The 21029-nt window shown below is 41.3% G+C and overlaps 1 protein-coding gene across 2 annotated transcripts in view; it reads right to left on the bottom strand.

Moving 5' to 3' along the window:
- Positions 1–20955: 20955 nt before the first annotated feature.
- Positions 20956–21029, bottom strand: part of LOC115018102 (gastrula zinc finger protein XlCGF8.2DB-like) — a 13525-nt gene continuing 13451 nt past the window's right edge. For both annotated transcript variants that reach the window (XM_029446918.1, XM_029446917.1), the window contains exon 2: positions 20956–21029. This exon is cut by the window's right edge. The gene's annotated coding sequence lies outside the window, so the exon portion shown is untranslated.

The following is a 21029-nucleotide window of genomic DNA, read 5'->3' on the forward strand; positions in this document are numbered from 1 at the left end:
AGAATATGCAAGTGTCCTAGTTTCTTCATTCTCTTGTGGTTTCTATTCTCAAGAGAAGGTTCGTTCAGTAATACTGCATAATTGAAATATCTTCCAAGTGAAGATGAACATGAACGGAGATGATTAAATATAGATGAACAAATTATACATTTTCTTTGTAATGCTTAATATGTTTTATATTCTTGCACGGTGTCTTTTAGATTATATATATATGTGTGTGTGTGTGTGTGTGTGTGTGTGTGTGTGTGTGTGTGTGTGTGTGTGTTAAATATCTGGATTGAATTGATCAAACGCTGCAGTTCTTACATGAACCACCAGGGGGCAGTGTTTATACACTCATTGCAGCCAGGATTTGCAGAAATGTTTAATTCCGTCTCAAATCATCACAAGAGTTCAAGACAGTAAATTCTGATCCATCATTATAAAAGACAAAGGTATAGTGGTGGATTAAGTGTTAATGGACTCATTTACATTCATTTGAATTAAGGGGAAATGTTTTGCAGTTAACAGAACACATTAATGTAATCTCAATGTATTCTCTTCTCTGAATGTCCATCAGTATTCTTTTATTCTTCCTGTGTCTCATCTTGACTTGAACATCAACAGGAGTGACCTTTTGAAAGGCATGAGAATGGACCAGAGCTCCTGAGGATTGTGTGTGTGTGTGTGTTTGTTTGGGGGGGTAGGGGTTCTGGGAGGGGTGAGTGTCTGTTGAAGCAAACACACCACTTGGTGTGTGTTCAAACTCCTAAGTAAAGCTTTGGGGTTGATTATATAATTTATGAGATCTGAATTATGATAAACTATTGTTCCCCTTTTTGCCATGTCATCCATGTGCCATATCTGTGTTTCATTCATTCGATATTACCACAATCTTCACCCCTCTTATTTATTATGTTACATTACACTTCATGTGACTTGTCACTTAGTAGCTGGCTGATGTTAAAGCTGAAGATAAGAGTTTTTGCAATAAATGCTCTAAACCAAAGATGCAACCTTCTACATTAAACATTTCAGTTGATTCTATTTCAATCTGTTTCTTGTAATTCCTTTCCTTCCTCCCTAAATACTGCAATTTATTATTATTATTATTATTATTATTATTATTATTATTATTATTATTATTATTATTATTATTATTATTATTTGGTCCTCTGTTAGTATGGCTCTGATAGATGCAGTGCCAGTTTTGACAAGTTGACAGTATTTGACAGTATTTATAACTCCTGCCAAGACTGACTGCAGCATAGAGCTTTTAACGTCATTGAACTGTCAAAATACTACCATGTGCTGAGTGGCTACAAAACATCGGTGAACCAACCAGGAGCAAATATCTTTAACAGTATAGAAAGCTTCAGACTGTACGAGGCTACACTTCCTGTCATTATGTATTAAATAAAAAAGGTAATGGTTTTAAAAATCAGTTCAAACTCAGACTCTAGATGGTTATATGAATCATGCATTTGAGGAAGGCACGGAAAGTAAAACACACACTGACCAATGAGATGGGGAACAAGTAAAAGAGAGAGGGGGCAAGATAAAAAGAAACCCATTTCCCGGCAGGGCAGAGCGGTGGCCAACTATGGAGCTGAATACGGCCAATCAGGTCTCTCAGGTTTGCAGGTTGAATGCACAATGCTGTTTTTGAGAAATCAATTTGGACATCCATTACATGGCCCTAAATAAAATGTTCTCTCCTTTCTAGTTTTGTCTAGCCATCCCATAATAGCCCTGAGCGATGGAGCTGGCTCACTGCCTCGTTCTCTTTCTTTCTGTCTTTTTTAGGTCTCTGTGTTCGTGCTGAAAGCACACACACAATGAACCCTTGTATGACAGTTTACTGTAACTTGTTCCAGTTACAATCACACTAAATTGATGCAAGTACCAGAACATGCCAACTTCCTTTCACCTGTACATAACAGTAGTCTAAATGAATGACGAAAATCACCAGTAGAACTGCAATCAATCAAAAGAAAGGACTCAATTCATCATATTTAACCTCACTTAATTAATACATTTACAATGGGGTACCAAGACTGTTAATGAATGTGTGTGTGTGTGTGTGTGTGTATTTGGCGGCATTCTTCTATGCTCATAAACCCTCCCCTACAGACATCTAGCACAAGCATATGCTGCCTTCAAATAGAACTTCTGTGCCAGTGATTATGACATGGGAACTTGTGTACACAGTACGCTTGGTGTTCATGTGGTTAGTACACCGCTGCATTAACATTCATGGCAGCGACTGGAAGCCACCCAGGTTGAGTATTTAGCAAGCTAGTGAGTGGGTAGGCCTAATGTAATGCAGGAAATGAAAAGGCAAAAATTGTAGATGAAAAAAAGGAGGCCGTTTCCTCAGACATATTATAAAATTACGAAGAAAAAGTCTTTACGACAAATTAATTTCCATCGATTCTGCCATTTCAGATGTCAGCAAACACGTTACACAAAATGTCCACTTACGAGGTTGTGAATAGCACATTAGGGGGACGTTCATAGTGACTCTTCTCGTGAACATGACCCTATTTGAAGGGACTAAGAGGCCTCGCAGCAGACATTTTGACTTTTCATTGAAAGTACAGGTTGTTACTAATAACACCAACGATGGCTCCGTTTTATTTAAGTGTTCCATTAAGCGTGACAGTTAGCATGCACAGGAGCAGGAACCTGAAATGAAAGCAGCTTAAATAAATTCAGACATCATTTCACATTATCACCTTGAAAAAGGTTCATTGTCAGGACACCATGACAATTATCACTCTGTAAATTGCTGAACCTGCCGTTGTCAGCTGCCACGGAGCTGTAGGTGTCACCTCTTGTCCTCACCGGTGGGGGGTATTTCCAGTCACTGCTTAGCACGCTTCGTCACTTACCTCACCCTAAGATTTGCATTAATATGGCAAGTCATCATTCACTAGTTGCTGAGAGCCAGTTTTGCCTTCCAATTCTGACTCAAAACACAATGAGCTTTCCCTGTTGGCTGCAGGGTTTTTTGCATTTGGGGGTCCTTGCCCTGATAAACGTTGAAGACCCCTGGTTTAGGCCAATACCACACAATGTTTTGAAGTGAATGTTCCAAAGTGCCCCATAGTTTTCTGTGCCTTCCACATAGCCACTAAACTTACATGCACTTGGATCATGGAATAAGTAATCCATCACGCTGAACATTACGCTCAGCTTCGTTGAAGTTTATGTAAATTATGATACAGGCCATGCAAGCTTTTTTTAATTAAATCAAACTATTATGACGAAAGGAAGGAACGAAGGAAGGAAAGGAGGAAAAATTAAAAGGATTTTTATCTAATTAATTAAATTCATCAAAGCAAAAAACGGATGGAATTTAATTTACACAATGAATATGATTAGAAGCACATAATATGGAAGAACACGCGTGAGGACAGAAGAAAGAGGAAGAGAAGACCAGTTTGTTTGACAGCAATGTTGTTTCAGGTCTGATAGAGTTGCAGCAGTTCTATAGATGTTGTGAACCCCCCGAGTCAGAGGTCAAAGCAGTCCATCTGGGAGAGAATCAAAGGAGGATGAGAAAGGAGTGAAATAGATTCAGCACAGTGATGGACAGGTTAAGAGTAAAGAGGAGGAGGATGGCTCAGAAAAAACTATTTCAATTGTGATCAAGAGTTTGGTGGGGATGGATAAAAAAAAGTCCAAAAGCACTTTGTTGGTTCCTTAAACAATACAATATTAAATACAGTACATGTTTCGTAAATTATATAAAATGTACAACCGTCAGAGGAAAATGAAAAAAAAGCAACAGTAACAGGAGACCATTTAAAAGGACTTAAATTGATAAGCTCTGACATTTAATTCTAACTTTAGGTTCGTTGATTTATCAAGGACATGTAACGGGCAGGACAAGAACATTTGTAAAGAAACAATTGTTGCTTTGAACGTTGAAGTATAGATAAATAAAACTGTCCTCAAGCATCATTGCATCTCTAATTCCACATTTTAAGCACATTCTGTCTTTGCCTTCAGCCACATTCTTCAAACCAGCTCAGAGCTTTTCTCTTCCTGTCCACCAGGTGACCTCTGACCTTTTCTGCAGTCCCAGGCACCTGACCTTGTCCACCCACCTCCTCACCTGTTCCCACTCATCAGCCCTGCAGCTATATAACCACTCCCTCCTCTTCAGTTTGTTAAAGCTGCTATGCTGCTCATGCCTTTGCTTTCTAGCCATCTGAACCTGGTCTGTTCCTGTGTTCTTGTTACCTGCCCCCGCCGTGTGCCTCCCCTGTTTTGAACCTGTTTTGACCCTTCCCTGACTCAAAGGTTCCTTTACCTTCCGGCCTGCCTGTACTGTAAGCATGTATATACCTTTACTTTGGCAAAAACCCCTCCTTAACTTTACCAGTCCGCCTGCATTGTCTGCATTTGGGTCCTATCCTTTTTGCCTCGCACACCAACTGTGACATATACGTATATACTATGGTTATATTTGAACTTTATCTTTGGTACATTCTAATCTTTATTTTACTTTGGATTAGTTGCAAGTTTTCATTAACTGTGATATAAAGATTCAGCTTTGGTCGGGCCAAATTTGTTTTTCAAATCTGTCCATGAAATACACTCTGTTTCCATCCCTGTCCCTCCATTAGACTTAACATTTTCTTACATTTATACCACCTTTGATTCCTACAGCTCAATGTATGGACTATTGTACTCTCTCATACATCCAGTCGCAAAATGCTGCTTGCCCAATTGTTCGTGAAGTGTGTGCACATGCATATTTAAATTCCCCTTTGCATTTATATTATAATATGCTTATCCATCTATTTTATTTCCATGTTTTTATATTTGTTTTTATATAAATGTCATACTTTATTGCAAACGTGTTGTCTGAAAATATTCCATATATATTATTATACTGTCTTGCTTTGAAAGTAAAGGAGAAAAGAGGTGGAGGCAGATGTGTGTGGGATGTGACAAAAACATTAGCATACACACACAGCTCTTTATGTGCTCACACGCACATCGAGTTTCAAATTTATTCTCAAGGTGTCCTGTTCATTGCGTCTGCCTCATGTAGCATGAGGCACAATATACATAACATTCCCAGTGCTAAGGATAAAGGATAAATACACAACATTGTCAGAAGAAGGAAAACTGAAGTCTATTTCCCACTAGAGAAGAAATGTACAGTCTTGTATCTGCATACATTGTTGGAGATAAAGAATAGATGCAACTTCCAGATTAGGAACATGAACTAGATGAACAATGTTGTAGCATGTAGGGTAATTCCCCCTGTAAGACACTTTACATCTCTTTGAAGGGAGCGAGAGAAAATCCCCTCCTGGTACCGTAACGCCCTTTCAATGAAACACTTATGGGGAGACAATTGAAGTCAAGTAGGGGATCATAATGGCCTCATTCTCATTCCCTTTTATAAGTGTTGAAGTGGTGGAGCCAAAGTCTTTTCTTTCACTTCATGTTACCTCCCTGCAAAGGCCTCCAAGAAAGATAAAAGGATGATTGCATTGCAGGGAGGAGAGGATAACGCACCGGCATGATGGAATCAAATTTAAGCTTTGTGTCAAGGCCTTGCCACCTGTCACATAATCAGTGTCCTAGCTGCTGGCAAGGATTGTTAAACTTCCCACGCTGTCTCTCAATCTACCTTTTTCCGTTAATGTGTGTCTCCTCTTTCTCCTCCTTTTGTCTACTTATCATTTTACTTGAGGCCACATTGTAGAAGAGAGCTGTTGAATATAATGTTTCGTCTGTCTGGTACATTGATGGTGAGGTGAATAAGGAACACCAGACTGAAGCAGAATTAATATTCAGGATTTATAATTCCATTTTTCAAATTACTGCTTTTCTTAAAATTGTTAACAAGTGACATGTTCGGAAACAACATGTTTGCATCCCTTCAGCAAATGACAATGTGAAACCAATGTGACAATGTCAAAGGAGGGGCTTGAAGTGACTCTAAGGAGAATTATCTTCCAAATCTGCAGCCTCCCCTCGGCTGTGTGGAGCTCTACTGATGTTCAGCTCATTGTTTAGCTGTCTGGCCCACAACTTTACTTTTAGCCCGGTGAACACATTTTGCAGTCTTCGCATTTTCTTTTATTCATGGTCATTGTCTTTCATTGCCTTGGAACCAAGTCGGCAAAATGGGAGAGCCATCAGTTCATTCTCAAAGCTGATGACCAGCTATTCGTTTCTCCTCATCACCGCTTTCACCTGCCACATTTTTCTTGCTTTTCTTTCGGCTCAGCAGCTTTTCTCTCCTTTCAATCAGCTGTCCCTTGATTTCCCTCTGGGTGTTTTCATCTGGTACAAAGGCAGCTCTGATTATTTCATCCACCTCCTGCAGGTAGCTCCAATCTTGTCGTTTTAGTATTTCTCCAGAAAGCCCAAACCCTCTCTGACTCCATCTGAATGTGAAGGATTTCCAGAAGGTAATTCATTTTTACTTTGATTTATCTCGTTGTAATCTACTCTTTATTGTTCTACACTTATTGTCAACCTGTTCTCCTTGAAATGTCTGTACAAATCTGCAATAAATAACACTAAAATGTGTTAACATGTTATCATATACCTTGTTTATCTACAATCAGTTGTATCAGAGAAGCTGCAAAATGTTCTAGTTTTTTGTTTTTCATCAATCAAACAGGTGTCATGGGGAAGCTTTTCTTCCCAACATGTCTTCCTTAGTTAATGTTGGTGGAATGGAAGCTTTGTAATAACTCCCAATATCACCCCCACTCAATGTTTTGGCATGATTGCTTGGAGTGAATATGAAATGCTCTTTAAATACAGTCCCGGACAGTCAAGAGAACAATTGGGCAGAGAACAACAGACTTGACAGCATGGCCGACTCTGGCACCTCAGATAGTCTAAGTGTCACAAAACCCTCTCCATGTACTGAGCATTGATAAACAAATGCAAAGCAAATCTGCTGGCAGGTGACAGAGTCAATCACGTAATGAGGAGAGGAGAAAAGCTCTCTGGAACCAGCCAGCCTGTTGAATAAACACAGACGAGGGAAGTAGAAAGCCAGAGTGTGTGAAGGCAGATGGTGTTGGGCATCACCATGTCATTCATGCAGTGAAACCCAGAGGGAGGTTGCCTGAGTGAGCAGGTCTGTAGCAGCTCTACCTGGGCTCTCCTTCCTTATGATGCTAAGAATATATTTGTTGACGCTAGTTGACAGCTATCCCCTGTTTGGCAGAATAGATAATGAGTTGGCTGTTATTATGAAGAAGAAGAAATAAAGTGTTAGAAAGCCAGCCTGCTATAAATATGCAACAATGGTTTCCAATATTAACCAGCAGAATTTGATTGGAACCAGAACAATACATTGCTCAAAATAAAGAAGAGAAGAAACCAACTTTCGACCATCATTCAGTCCTCTGGGATTTCCAGAACTTCCGACTTTATGTTCGAAGCTTGAGTTATTGTTCATTGACTGTTTTGGCCACTTGAGGGCTGCAGAAACGACATTCACATATCATCACCTTTTGCTTTTCTATAATGAACCTGTTAGCAAGCAGTTTCTTATTTACACATCCAGCAGTTGGGGGGAAACATTATCGTTTTTTTGGAGATGTGTTTCTGGATTCCTGAGGTAAATATGTCTTTTTATCTGCTAAATACTCAAGTCAAGTCTATTTTATTTTTAAAGCTCAATATCACAAATCAGCCACAGGGGGCTTTACAATATGTAGAGCAAATGATCTACTATGTTCACCAGCTACTGTTTGGAGATAAGCAGGTGGGTTTTTAAAAGAGTTTCATTACAAACAGCTGAACCAAAACGGTAGTTCTCGGTTGTAGGTGTGCAACCGAGAAGTGCATGCACCTCGCAAGAGCGTGCACGACTAAATCGAAAACTACCAAACACTGTTATTAATTCCTAAAGCAAAGTGTAGGTTCATCACTAGGAACGACCCCTTTCCCTGTGTCTCAATTGTTTTACACATTATCATTTGATAAATTGTTATTATAAAATGATCGCCGCTTTAAGTTCCTTAAGTTTAATGTGTGTGAAGAATGCTTGGCCGAGCAACATGCGTTTGGAATAATGGATCTAATTAAGAGTTAAATGGCTGTAAAGTATTTCTCAGGGGTGATACTGTCATTTGTGTTGTGCCAGCATGTTGCTATCTCTTGAAAATCATATTCATTTTCATTTCATTTTCCTGTGGCATTTCAACAAGACATTACAGTACCGGGTGTCTACTGTAGCAGTACACACAGTTTACAGAGTTGTTTCTCTATAGTCCTTATCCAAGTACTGTGGTGCTGAACGAGCAGCAACATGACACCATTACTGTAGTTCAGCTCAGTTCAGTATCCCTGGATTAAATGTCTTCATCGTGTAAATAAATAGCAAAAATACATCTCAATAGAGTTCACCTCAGTGGAAAATACAAAGAAATATGATTTGCAAAGTGCAAACTATTGGGCTTTTTACTCTTTTGACAGAATACAATTTCACCTACACTAATTAAATGTCTCAGAATGCTTTGATTTGTAGGCAAGTGTGAAATTGAATGGACTGGTTAATCCACTATGTTAACTGCGTGATAACCACATTTTAAAAAGAATAATTTCACACCAAGAAATTAATCATTCTATTTTGCAATTTCTTGAGGTTACCACACGGTCAAAATGGATTTATATTTATTGTTAAAAGTTCAAAGAAGACATGTTAAAAGCCAGAGTTAGGATCCAGTCTGGGTGAAATGATAGTATAGTTTGTTACACAAGCCTTGCTTTCAAACGTTTCCTCTTTATTGCTTTGCTTCTAGGTGTTCAGCATTTGCAAAGACAAAAACAGAGCATATTATGAATAATATATGAAAACATGCACCTTTGTATGCTAAAGAACATATTTACATGTCATCTATCTGGTCTGTGGATATTGCAGTTTGACTCCAACATGAATAAAGATTTAACCCATCATTAGGGATTCTCAATCTCACATCACCTGCATCTGGGACTTTTGCATATTCATTGATTTATTCCATCCACAATGTGTTTCTTTTCCCCTGTCATCCTTCACTGTCACCTGTTGTATTCCCTGCTTATTTTGACTTTTTGTCATGGGTATATATTTTCTCTGTCCCTTTTTGTGACACCCTAACTACAGAGAGCGTAAGGTAGTTTTTAAACTAGGCTTTTGTTGTGCTAAGTGATGGCCTCGTTTGCACAGTTACTATACTGAGACTGGGAACAAAAGGGTTAGATGAATAGATTTTTCATGCGATCGCTGCAAAATGAGCATAAAGAAAGAAACTTAACACACACGCATGCACATTCATCAATTCATCAATTCATCTGCACAGCAGATGCTGTTGTTATTAAAGCTGGTTATATGTGCTTCACAGCAGAGTGACCCAGCCCTTATCTGTGCTGAATAATGCATGACTCGCCAACATTTACTAAATGACTAATGGCAAATGTTCAGCGCTATGTACACTGTGTTCTTGGAGAAGTGTTGCACTATTCTCTTATGCTTCCTGAATTATTAAGTGTTTGTCACTTGCGAAATACATTTCACTGCTGTGTTCTGCCATCTCTAAACAAATGAATTCCCCTTAAGGTGCCCGACAAGCCTCAGGAATAAGACACAAAAAAGGTCCAGTGTTGTATGTGTAATTTTGTATGTTGATGAAGATTTAGATAAAAGTAGAACGTGTGTTGTGCTTCTCCAAGTGGAACATATTGCAGAGAGTAAGAGCAGAGAGAGTAAGTCAATTCAAATGTAAATGCGGATGTCAATGCAGCAAAAATACTGACACAATACCAGCCAAATTTGTTAAGCACCACATCCATCTATCTTCATGTCCTCACCCTGTCATTGAAAGTGAGAGTTATACTGCAGGAAAATCTGGCATTGAATCTGAACAGAGAATACAGCGCAAGTTCCATGAGGCCAGAACTGCCTCTCAGCAGGAGAAGATGTCGGGAGAACTCATGCAATCTGTGAATGTGACTGCTTGTTTGTTCCCCTTCCTAAACCTGAAAGAAAAATGCTGCATGTCTCCAGTTGATCAATTTACTGATGATCAGCATCTCAGACCGAACCAAGATACATAGGTAGGTGTCCGTAGATTCCACAGTTACAAAGATATGTACTAAATAGCATGGTTATCCCCCTGCAGATGTCTATGAGCTATCCTCCGCTTAAGTGTACATCTCTGTGTCCATAAGGAAGGTCCCGATCACAGCCTCGTGACAAACACTGTGTGGCCCTAAAGGATAGTAGCATGTTGGAAGTGTCAGAGCTCATAATTACACAAAAGCTCCCTTGCAGCTGGTGGAGTGTCAGTGTTTTGCTTGAGGGCCCCTCAGCTGCACGGATACTGACATGGCAACTCAAGAGCACTGACAATGACTTAATTAAAGGACTTAAATATATTCTTGAGGCTTTATCCAAAGCTCTCCAAAAGGGCAAATGTGAAATCACATGTGGAAGCCATGTCTCATGACCAAGGCCATGCTTTAGGCTAAGTTTTATATGGAACCTACTATTACCATGTTACTTTTCTTTATTGCTGCTCCCTCTATAGATTTAAATAAATGTCTGGTTGTTGGAAGTCCTTGATTGATATCATCCAGAAAATTATTAAACAGGCGGATGTTCCAAAAGTAAGCCTGGGGGCAGTAATGTATGTTTTCATTGGACAGAAGCTTAGATTCAAGTAAAAAGTGTGTCATGCATGTCAAAAATATGTCTGTAAATCTTGTAATCTCTTTTTAACAACGCTACTTGGTAAAAGCAAGATAATGTCCATGTGGCTGACAAGCTTGCAACAAAGATTAATTGGACAACGTCATTAAAGCTTTGGGAGAATACAGAGTGTGCAGACTTCTGCCTGTATCACTATGTGCCAACTGTTGTCCTTGTGAAACTTTAGACTGACCTATAAACAGATGGCAAAACAGATACATACAGTGTAGATAGAAATCGATAGACAGCCCCTGAGCAAAGGCTAATGGATGTTGTATATTCCATACTGATTTTACAATATTCACTATATGTTTAACGGCATGAAATAATACAGATATTGAGTTTCCAGAGCTCTGAGTCAATGACCTCCAACCTACAAGACAGGAAGCATTTTGGTGCAGGTCAAGTGAGTACCAGGACCATTGTTCTGGATGCAGGAGATCACCACACGATATCTGTTAACCTGAGGGAATATTTCCTGCATGCTCTGACAATGGCAAAGTTCCTTTGTATATACAATTTCCAGCATGCTGCTGTAACCATAATGTCTTCTGTAATGCAGTGGAGCCCAAGAGATCATCAGTAAGAAGGAGAGAAAGCTGTGCTGGTGCCAGACAAGCCCCCAAACTCTGTCACACAGTGGTAATCAGTGCTTAACAACACGGGCTCACTTTAATTATTCATGGGTTACAAATCATTTGGTAGTCATTAATGCATATTTGATTATTGAGGCTTTGGTTTCAGCTTGATTATGCAGAATATTACTAAGCAATTCAGAATAGTTGAAGGGAAATGCTTTAATTTACAAACATTTACAAAGTATTAATAATACATTACAACGTACATGATTAATTGTAAGAATTATCCCATCCATATGTCATCACGACATGGACATCATATTATTGTCCTGATTCTAAACACATAATTCATAATGTAATAGCGTGGCTGTCCCTTATCAATTTAAATAATAATATAATGAACATAATCTAGTTTATTTATTTATGGCAATACATTAGATTTATAGGGAGACTGTTGTTATTACTTTATGAAACAGATGAACAATATTAGTCAGCATGGGCTCGTTGAAAGATATCTCCATGTCAACATCAATTAACCTTGATGTATTCGAAGCACGCGCTTCAAACCCCGACTGAGACAACAGACTGTTATAATGTGTGTCGTGGCTCATTGAGCTCAGCTAATAATGAACGGCAGCTTGAGCCTCCGCACAAATGTTCTTTTTCTGTAAAAACGCTAGATGGCAGGGCAGCCAAAGCTATGCCCGCACAGCACACAGCAGCCTGCCGGAGTGAGACAGTCCAGTGTTTCTCCAGCACTTGTGCGTTCTGCATCGGTTGCTGCTCCTAAACTGTGTCACTGTGAGGCATTACTCCCTGAGGATAGCGCTTTACCTTCGTGGTCAAGATAATACCCGTGAACACCAACCCTCGTCAGGAGACCAAGTTTCGTCTGGAGGAGCGTAGTACCCGAATAAAGGACGCCATGCATTACTTCTGGATTTACAGCTTTTGGATCCCCAGCATCGCTTTCCTCTTCGGTTTTCAAGGCAAGACATCTGCTGTTTCATTCCTTTATTTTGTAATTAACATGAGGTTTTTATTATAGCTTATATTTTATTTGCCTTAATGTGGTAACCTATGGCGCAGTTTGGAGTCTTTGGGGATTGTTTGGGACAGTGCGCACTTTAGTGCGTGCTGTGGTTCAGCAGGCTCGCGCTAGTGATGCCTGGCTCTTTGAGTTCTGGCTGTGGTGCATCTCGGATATTGTAGCTACGTGTCGTGCGTGTTTGAAATGTCAAAATGTCCCGTGTGAAACAAACCGCTGGGGCTCAGCAAGGTGAAGGTACACTCCTGTGTAAATAAGTGAGCAGTGAGCAGTGGCACGTATACAGCTGCAGAGAGTCTGTCTTTGATTTTTAGGGAGACTCAGAGCTACATTAAACCACTTTCCAAACGGCAAGAGCAAAGCTATGATGTGCTGGTGACTGTGCCAGCCAGACAATAATCTGTTGCTTTTTGTGTGAGTGCATCATATCTACAGTAGCAGTCTCATCCTGTGGAGAGGAGATATTTGGAAGCTGTTGGCTCTTCTGGCAGCTTGTCATTTAATGGTATATAGCAGGGGTGGGGAACCTTTTTCCTATCAAGGGCCATTTTTTTTACAACATCCTTCGAGGCCCATACTAATTATTGAACTCATAACCTCTGCAACATTTTTTTAAGACACAGCCCATTAATTTCACCTTTCTTTTATGCTGTGCAAAAAAGCAACTTTTTTATCCATGTATCTTTCCATTTTATCAGAAATCCGAAATCCTTTATTAGTCCCACAACGGGGAAATGTATCTCGTCACCGCAAAAGAACATATGAAGTAAAAAGGCAGTAAACAATAATTAAATATAATAAAAAATAATATAAGTACCAAGTGGTTGATAGAAAATAAAGTGAATATTGCACATGTCAGTGATAATTGCACAGCAGTGGCGGAGCAGTCTGTTCTTGGTGTGGTGGTATACCTGTCTATCTTTCCATGTTACGCTCTGCAGAGCTGCTTGTTGTGCCAAACTCCGCTGAAGAGCGTTAATGTTATCCAAACGCACTCATCCTCTCAGCTCGTGCAGTTTGGCATGTTTCGTGCATTAATGACGTTTTTTATTACCGCAAGTACGTCCGCACAAACTAGACACACTGGCCTTTTACTTCTACATAGAAATAATCGTTCGTCCATTTCTCTTGGAAAGTGCGACATTCTGCATCCAGCTTTCACTGTTTTACACTCGCCACGATGCGTTCACTGATGTCAATGACAGTCTCGTTTAAAATTGAAGTTTTTTGACATGACGTGACCACGTGATGACACGTTCCGCTCGTGTTGTGTTCAAGGACCCTGACCTTGGCCAGGAAAAACAGTCAGTCGCCCGTTTAAAATATTGCCGTCTAGTTGTTTTTGCTAGTGGAATCTTTTTGCGTGCGTTTTACAAATTACCTCGAGGGCCGGATCAAATGATCTCGAGGTTCCCCACCCCTGGTCTATAGGCTGGTATTTTATAGTCCTATCCTGGCTGGTCAGCCATCTTAATGTAGTTTGTCCTGTGGCTTGAGATGATGATGCATACTTAATCAAGTAGCAATCATCAGCTGGTTATCTGCACCAGCTTTAACTGCTGCAGATGTTTTATGTGAGTGGCAGTTTTTGCTAGTTAATACTGGTGACCAACAGCAGCTCTGCTCAGTAAAGCAAAAGCAATGATCATCAAACCACTTACCTTTGGACAACCAGAACACCAATTAAATGTCACATTTTCCTTTAGTTACCTCCCCACAGATCTCTAACCACTCAAACCATGACTGTAATAATACAGCAGATTTGGTCCATCTCAGGGAGCTGAGTGTTGAATCAATTAGTTTCCTCTGTCTCCCACAGGAACACCCTACAGTACCTAGAACGGCCTACAGCCTGACCAAGCGTATTGGATTCACTTTAACACTGTCCTGATGCTGGCAGGCCGCCTGGATGGTGTGAAGTGCCAGATGGGGAGGGGGAGAGAGGGGCAGAGTGTGGGAGACAGTATGTGGAGGGAAATGATGTAAAGAGAGAGAGAGTGCAGGAAGAGAGAACACTGTGATGAGGGAATAAGTTTACATTAGTTACATGACTTTTACATGTGTAATTATATATCAGCAGTAAGTAATGCTCTCCAGCATTCTTCTATGTTTCTACTGTCTACCTTCTATAATAATATACATGTTTCACTTTGTCAGTGCTGAATATGAATAAGGGATCAGACAGTGAATGAATGTTTCATTGTGAAATTAATTGTGACACCACTATTGTTTTGTCACAGAGCAGATGGTGTGAAATGATCTCACCAGAGTCTCCCTTCACTGTCATTAAAGTAGAAACTCTCTTTATTCTGTTCCACACACACTTTATTCTGTGTGTGTGTGTGTGTGTGTGTGTGTGTGTGTGTGTGTGTGTGTGTGTGTGTGTGTGTGTGTGTGTGTGTGTGTGCATATTTGTAACACTGAGTAATACTGCAGCTAGTGTGAGCTCTGGGAAACAGGATCTCCACCAGTCTTCTAGGAATAACCCAGTGTTAGAAAAATATTTCTAATAACACCACGAAGTCAGGATCCAATTCAAATAAAAGGGTTTAATCTATATTCTTGCAAGAAGAAGCCAAGTTTTTATTTCATACAATGGATGATCAAAAATCAACACATAATACAGGTTTGTAAAGTCTGCTGTGTTGCTCCGAGAAGCAACTCTCCCAGCCTCCGTATTTATACCCATTCAAAGGACAGGAAGCCATGAAGAGCTTCCAGGTCAGTTTTCCTTTGTTCTACAACATGGGGGGTTACAGAAAACACAGATGTAATAATCAACTCAGGTCCCAGACGTGCTAATTCACTAGGCTGAGGAACTGTTCTTAGAAAGAGCAGTTCACCTCCTGTCACCTGCTGTGCTTTACACTCAGTATTACAATCACCTCACCCGACGATATTACAAACCTCCTTGTTACGGCCACGGCCTTATTTATCTGCGGGGGATTACTTTGTGGATGCATGCACTGTTGTGTCCCTAGTTATGTATGCAGATTTGGATGTGTGACCGCCGCCCGCTTGATTGGCTGCGGCAACACCTCCTCCTCCCACCTTGATGAAGACCGGCTGTGATTGGTGTGCACCTGTTCCGGCTCTCCAATCCGAGGCGCACTGGAGAGACCTGGTGACTGCAAATGCCAACCCAGCTCGACAGTCGGGGCTGCTGGTGTTGTCAGCCGCATGCCTCGTACTTGTGTGTGTGTATGTGTGGATACTAGAGTATCTATCTTGGGGGTTGAAATTCTGTGTTCTGTAGCCTAACTAGACTAGTGTTGGAAGCTAGATTTACCGTTGGCGTAACTTGATTAGAAGTTTGCAGCGTTTTCTGTTAGGCACGTTAGGGTGCCCCGGCGCTGTTTTGTGTTCTTTTGTTGTCAAGTTTTCACCGAGTTTGTTTTGTTAGTTTGGCTTTTATGCCTTATTTGCTCTTATGTTAAGAGCCCTCCTTTTGTTCTTTGTGGTGTCGTTAAAAGCAATTGTCTGTCAAATTGTCCACCATGTTTAATAAATATCTTATTTTACCATCAACATCTGGTGTATGTTACTCCCTTTTCCCTCGCCGAGCTGGGGTCGTAGCATAAACATTCATAAATCAAATCAAATTTATTTGTATAGCCCAATATCACAAATTATACATTTGTCTCAGTGTGCTTTACAGACTGTACAGGTTACGACACCCTCTGTCCTTAGACCCTCGCATCGCACAAGGAAAAACTTCCTAAAAGAAACCCCAAAATTAAAGGGGGAAAAATGGAAGAAACCTCAGCGCACAAACTCCACCCTGTCTACCTCCCTCAACACTCTAGCCCCCCTCAAAAGGAAAACTGTCTCTTTCAACACCTCCTCACCCTGGTTCACACCCACACTCCACAAAATGAAACAGACTGGCCGCAAACTTGAACATCTCGCCAAAAAAACCTCCCTTACAGTCCACCAAGAAGCCTACAAACTCCACCTCACCGCCTACAAAGATTCCCTCACCACTGTCAAGTCTGCTTACCTCTCAACCATCTTCAATGACCCCTCCCGGAACCCCAGAACTTTGTTCTCCACAGTCAAAAACCTCCTCCAGCCCCGTGCCAACAGCTTCACTACATCTACTCCTGCTTTATGTGACTCATTGCTCCAGTTTTTCACAGACAAAAACCAACAACATTGATAGCTCACTATCCCCCTGTACCCACACACAAGACCAAACCATAGCAACCATGCCATATGGTGCAATGGTTGAAGAGCAGCTTTTAATTACGTTGGGTCATTTGTAGGTATTTTCGGGCAAATTCCTCCCACACTGTAAGAGGGCCAAAATGACAACTGTGTTTTTTTCTACACAGAAGTCAAATCATCCCATTAGTGCTTTAGGATTGACTGATTGATTAAAAGGAGTAAAAAGTTTAAATAAGATAAAAGTATTCACAGGACTTTAGTCATCGTATATAATATATATATAGATATATATATCTATAGTGTATAATACTATCATATAACTAGTATATATATAATATATAGATATATATATATCTCACACTGAAGGTAATGTACAAAGCAGCTGTTAATGAAAATTACATTGAGCAACATCTGATGAAATAACTGTCTCTGTAATAATAATAGCCACTTTACAATAGTAGGGGAAGTGGGGGGAGGGGTTTAGGATGAGGGAAGAAAGGAAAAGATAATAATAATAATAATAATAATAATACTGTTAACAGCAAATGATAGTTGAGAAGAGGTGCGTCTTGAGGCGGGACTAAAATATGGAGAGGGACAGAGTCACGGATGTCTTGGGGGAGGGAGTTCCAGAGCCTGGGTGCTGCCCTGGAGAAGGCTCTGTCTCCAAAGCTGCGCAGCTTGGATTTGGGGGTGGAAAGGAGACCAGCTGAGATGGATCTGAGGGACCGCGGGGGTTGGTAGGGGGAGATGAGGTCAGTGAGATAGGAGGGGGCTAGGTGGAGGAGGGCTTTGTAAGTGAGGACCAGGAGTTTGTAATTGATTCGGAGGGAGACAGGTAGCCAGTGGAGTTCTTTGAGGACTGGGGTGATGTGGTGCCAAGATTTGGTATGTGTGAGGAGTCGGGCGGCGGAGTTCTGGACCAGTTGGAGTCAGCTGATGGAGCTTGCGGTGATGCCATATAGAAGGGAGTTACAGTAGTCAAGGCGGGAGGAAATGAAGGCATGAATCAGTCTTTCAGCTGCTGGGCAGGTGTGAGACGGTCTGATTTTTGCAATATTGCGAAGGTGGAAAAAGGAAGTTTTGACAATATGGCGGATATGGCACTCAAGGGAGAGGGTGGGGTGGAAGATCACACCAAGGTTGCGTGCCGTCAATGGTGAGTGTCAGGTTAGAGGTACCCTCGATACTGATGTCCTTGAGTCTGGAGAGCAGGATGTTATGGCTCACTGTATCAAAGGCTGCACTCAGGTCAAGGAGTATTAGGATGTTGAGGGAACCGGTATCAGCAGAGGTGAGGAGGTCGTTGAGGACTCTGAGTAGTGCCGTTTCTGTGCTGTGGAGATGGCGAAAACCAGACTGGACAGGTTCAAAAAGGTGATTGGCATGGAGGTGGGAATAGAGTTGTTTGGCAACAATTCGTTCCAAAGTATGCAGTGTGAGATACTTGATGCTGCTGAAGTCACAAAAGCCCTGAAGCCGAAGGACGGAGGGAGAACAGGGGCTGGAGTCTCGTGGGACAACGGGAGAACAGGGGCTGGAGTCTCGTGGGACAACGGGAGAACAGGGGCTGGGGTCTCATGGGACAACAGGGGCTGGGGTCTCGAGGGACAGCTGGGGAACAGCTGGGGACTCGAGGGGCAGCTGGGGAACAGCTGGGGTCTCGAGGGGCAGCTGGGGAACAGCTTGGGTCTCGAGGGGCAGCTGGGGAACAGCTGGGATCCCGAGGGGCAGCTGGGGAACAGCTGAGGTCTGCAGCGGTCCGGCATCAACTGGAGCGGATGTCTGCAGAGATCCAGCAGCGGGGACGGAGGTATGCGGAGGTCCACCAGGGGGAACTGGAGGCTGTCGCGGCCCGGCAGCAGAAACAGGGGGCTGTCGCGGCCCGGCAGCGGAAACCAGGAGTCTGCCGTGGTCTTGGTCTCTTGCGCCTCCGAGGACCTCCCAGGGCCAGGCGAGTGCACAGAAATGGCAAAGGGACTGGGGTCTGGTGCAGCCCGACAGTAGTAGGAGGTTGCCGCAGCGTGACTGGAGAAGGGGGTTGCCGCAGCTCGGTAAAAGGAAGTTGAGTGGAAGGATCGGCAGGGTTAGGCTGGCAAGGTGGAGTGTCCACAAAATCCTGAAGCCACTCAGGTAATAGGCTCTTCAACTCCTCAACAACCTCTTTTCTTGCCAATCCAAGCGCAGCCTGTCGCATCCTCCAACAGGGGTTTCGCTTCCACTCACCAAACAATATAATTATATAGTAGTATATTAAATCATAGGTCTCCTCGTCCATGACATCTGCTGAGTCCATGTTTCTGGTCAGATCGTACTGTCACTGTGGGGAAAAGGTGAGGACTTAAATGCAAGACGGCAGATGAGGAGATTAACAAAAAGAGGGCTTTATTCCAAAAAGCTTACAAAATAACAAAAAGGTAAAAAGTAAACTGAAAAGACAAACCAGCATGACACGAGGAAGCACAAGGAAGCACAAGGAAGCACAAGGAAGCACAAGGAAGCACAAGGAAGCACAAGGAAGCACAAGGAAGCACAAGGAGACATCTGCAAGTGTGACACTTAGATGATGATCTGACAAGGAACACTGGGAAAGACAGGGGTATATACACACAGACACTAAACGAGGGGAACGAGACACAGCTGGGGAGAGAAGCTAAAACATAAGGGCAAGGTGAACGGACACAGGAGGAACAAATCAACAATCAGAGGGAAAACACAGACAGGAAGTACAACTAGAAATGACATAAGGGGGAGTGAACACTTCAAAATAAAACAGGGTATACAAAAATCCCGATCATGACACTTATAGAATAAGAGAAGATATAAAATGCAACCTCCAGATTCCTAACACATATGACATGTTCTGTTGGGATTTTTCATATTGTTAAGCTGTGGATAAAATGTAAGTATGGCATGAATTTACCTAATGATATAGCTGTGGGCAAGTTCTGAGAGAGAGAAGTGATAGAGAGAATATGGTGATGAACTAAAGATAAGGAAGGATGGTGCAATGGAAAAAGAGAAGTAGAAAGAAAGAAGAGCTGAGATAAGATTGAATCCTCTGGGATCAGAGTAATACTGTGCAAAAATAAATTATGTTTCATTATATTCAGAGACAGCTGGAGAATGTAAGTCCTGTCTGACACTAAGCATGTATATATTTCCTTATAGCTTTCCACCAAACACTGCTCTCCTAGTTTATAGTAAAATATAGTGAAATACTGTTCTGGTCCGTGGATTGAGGGTGGGGGAAGGGGGGGTAGTGATTAGTGGTGATCAAGAAAGGGATATTTGAAGAGTGATTGGAATATTGAATGATGGAATTGATTTCCGGGTGGCAGGGAAACACTCACGAGGTGGCTTTGTGGGTCGATGCGAGTCATTTTATATTTGTATTTGTTGTTTTAAGCACTTTATTTTAAAAGAGTTTGTACAAATTAAAAATATATAAATAAAGTGTTTTTTTGAAAAATCAAAAAATAAATCTCTCTCTCTCTTACTCACTGGTCTGTCAAAGTTCTCCAGTCTCTTGGTTTGTATCTAGTTAATGATTTAGAGTTGACTTTTAAATCTGTTTGTTTTTTAAGTTTTTTAGATTTTGTCCGGACTCACCTCCACTTTGTGCCGGGCGAACATATTACACATTTAATGAGGCACTTTTACAAACTGACAGTTTCTGGGCAAGATTAAAAAATACTTTCTACAGATGTATTATTGATTTTTTGTCTGCTTCCTGGTATTTTAGGAGTTCTGAAAAAGTTACAATCGTTGGAACAGAGTTCAACAAGTGGAGCGAGCTCACCAGCGTTAAGCCAGATTTCTGTCACCAGTAAGAAATAAGCAAGAGGATAAAAGTCTTATTGGATATGGATCTTGCGTTGATGAGAGCCACATTGACTGGGATATAAATATAATCCGACAAAAGTTTGCACCACAGAGGGCGGAGATTCCAGAGACTACACCGCCACACTTCACAGAGAGTTTTGCGGGGAGCCCGCATCGCTGAGGTCTGGTGTCTGTGTCAATGAGCCGGAGAAAGGCATACCTGGTCTCAAAGGAGTGCCTTAGAATGGAATGTGATTTTTAAATTGATGGTTTGAATTCTCATTCTACCACTTTTTCTACTGCAGATGTAATTTTGGATGTCTTCTTCTTTGTTGTTTTTTTCAAAGTTCATCCCCACCCCTCGTCCCATTCTCTAATAAAAAGTATTAAATCAATGTACGCTCTGAGAGGACTAGAAAGCCTCTCAACCAGCGGTGCTGGTCTACCAGCTAGTTCCCATTAATGATGCTGCTCCATCAGCATGCTGTTGCTGGTGAAGCTGAATTACCATATTAGCTCATTTCTCTGAACATAAATATGCAGCCAGTACTTACATGACCCGTGTAGTTGTAACTTCTTTGATCGATATATAAAATAACTGAAATAGAAATTAGGTGAGAGATATAAAGGAGATCTTTAAGGGAAGTAAATTAATTTATTGTAATTACTACATGAAATACAACACGTACCATTATCTCCTATGTTCATA

The sequence above is a fragment of the Cottoperca gobio genome, chromosome 13, assembly GCF_900634415.1.
Source record: "Cottoperca gobio chromosome 13, fCotGob3.1, whole genome shotgun sequence".
NCBI classification, from domain to species: Eukaryota; Metazoa; Chordata; class Actinopteri; order Perciformes; family Bovichtidae; genus Cottoperca; species Cottoperca gobio.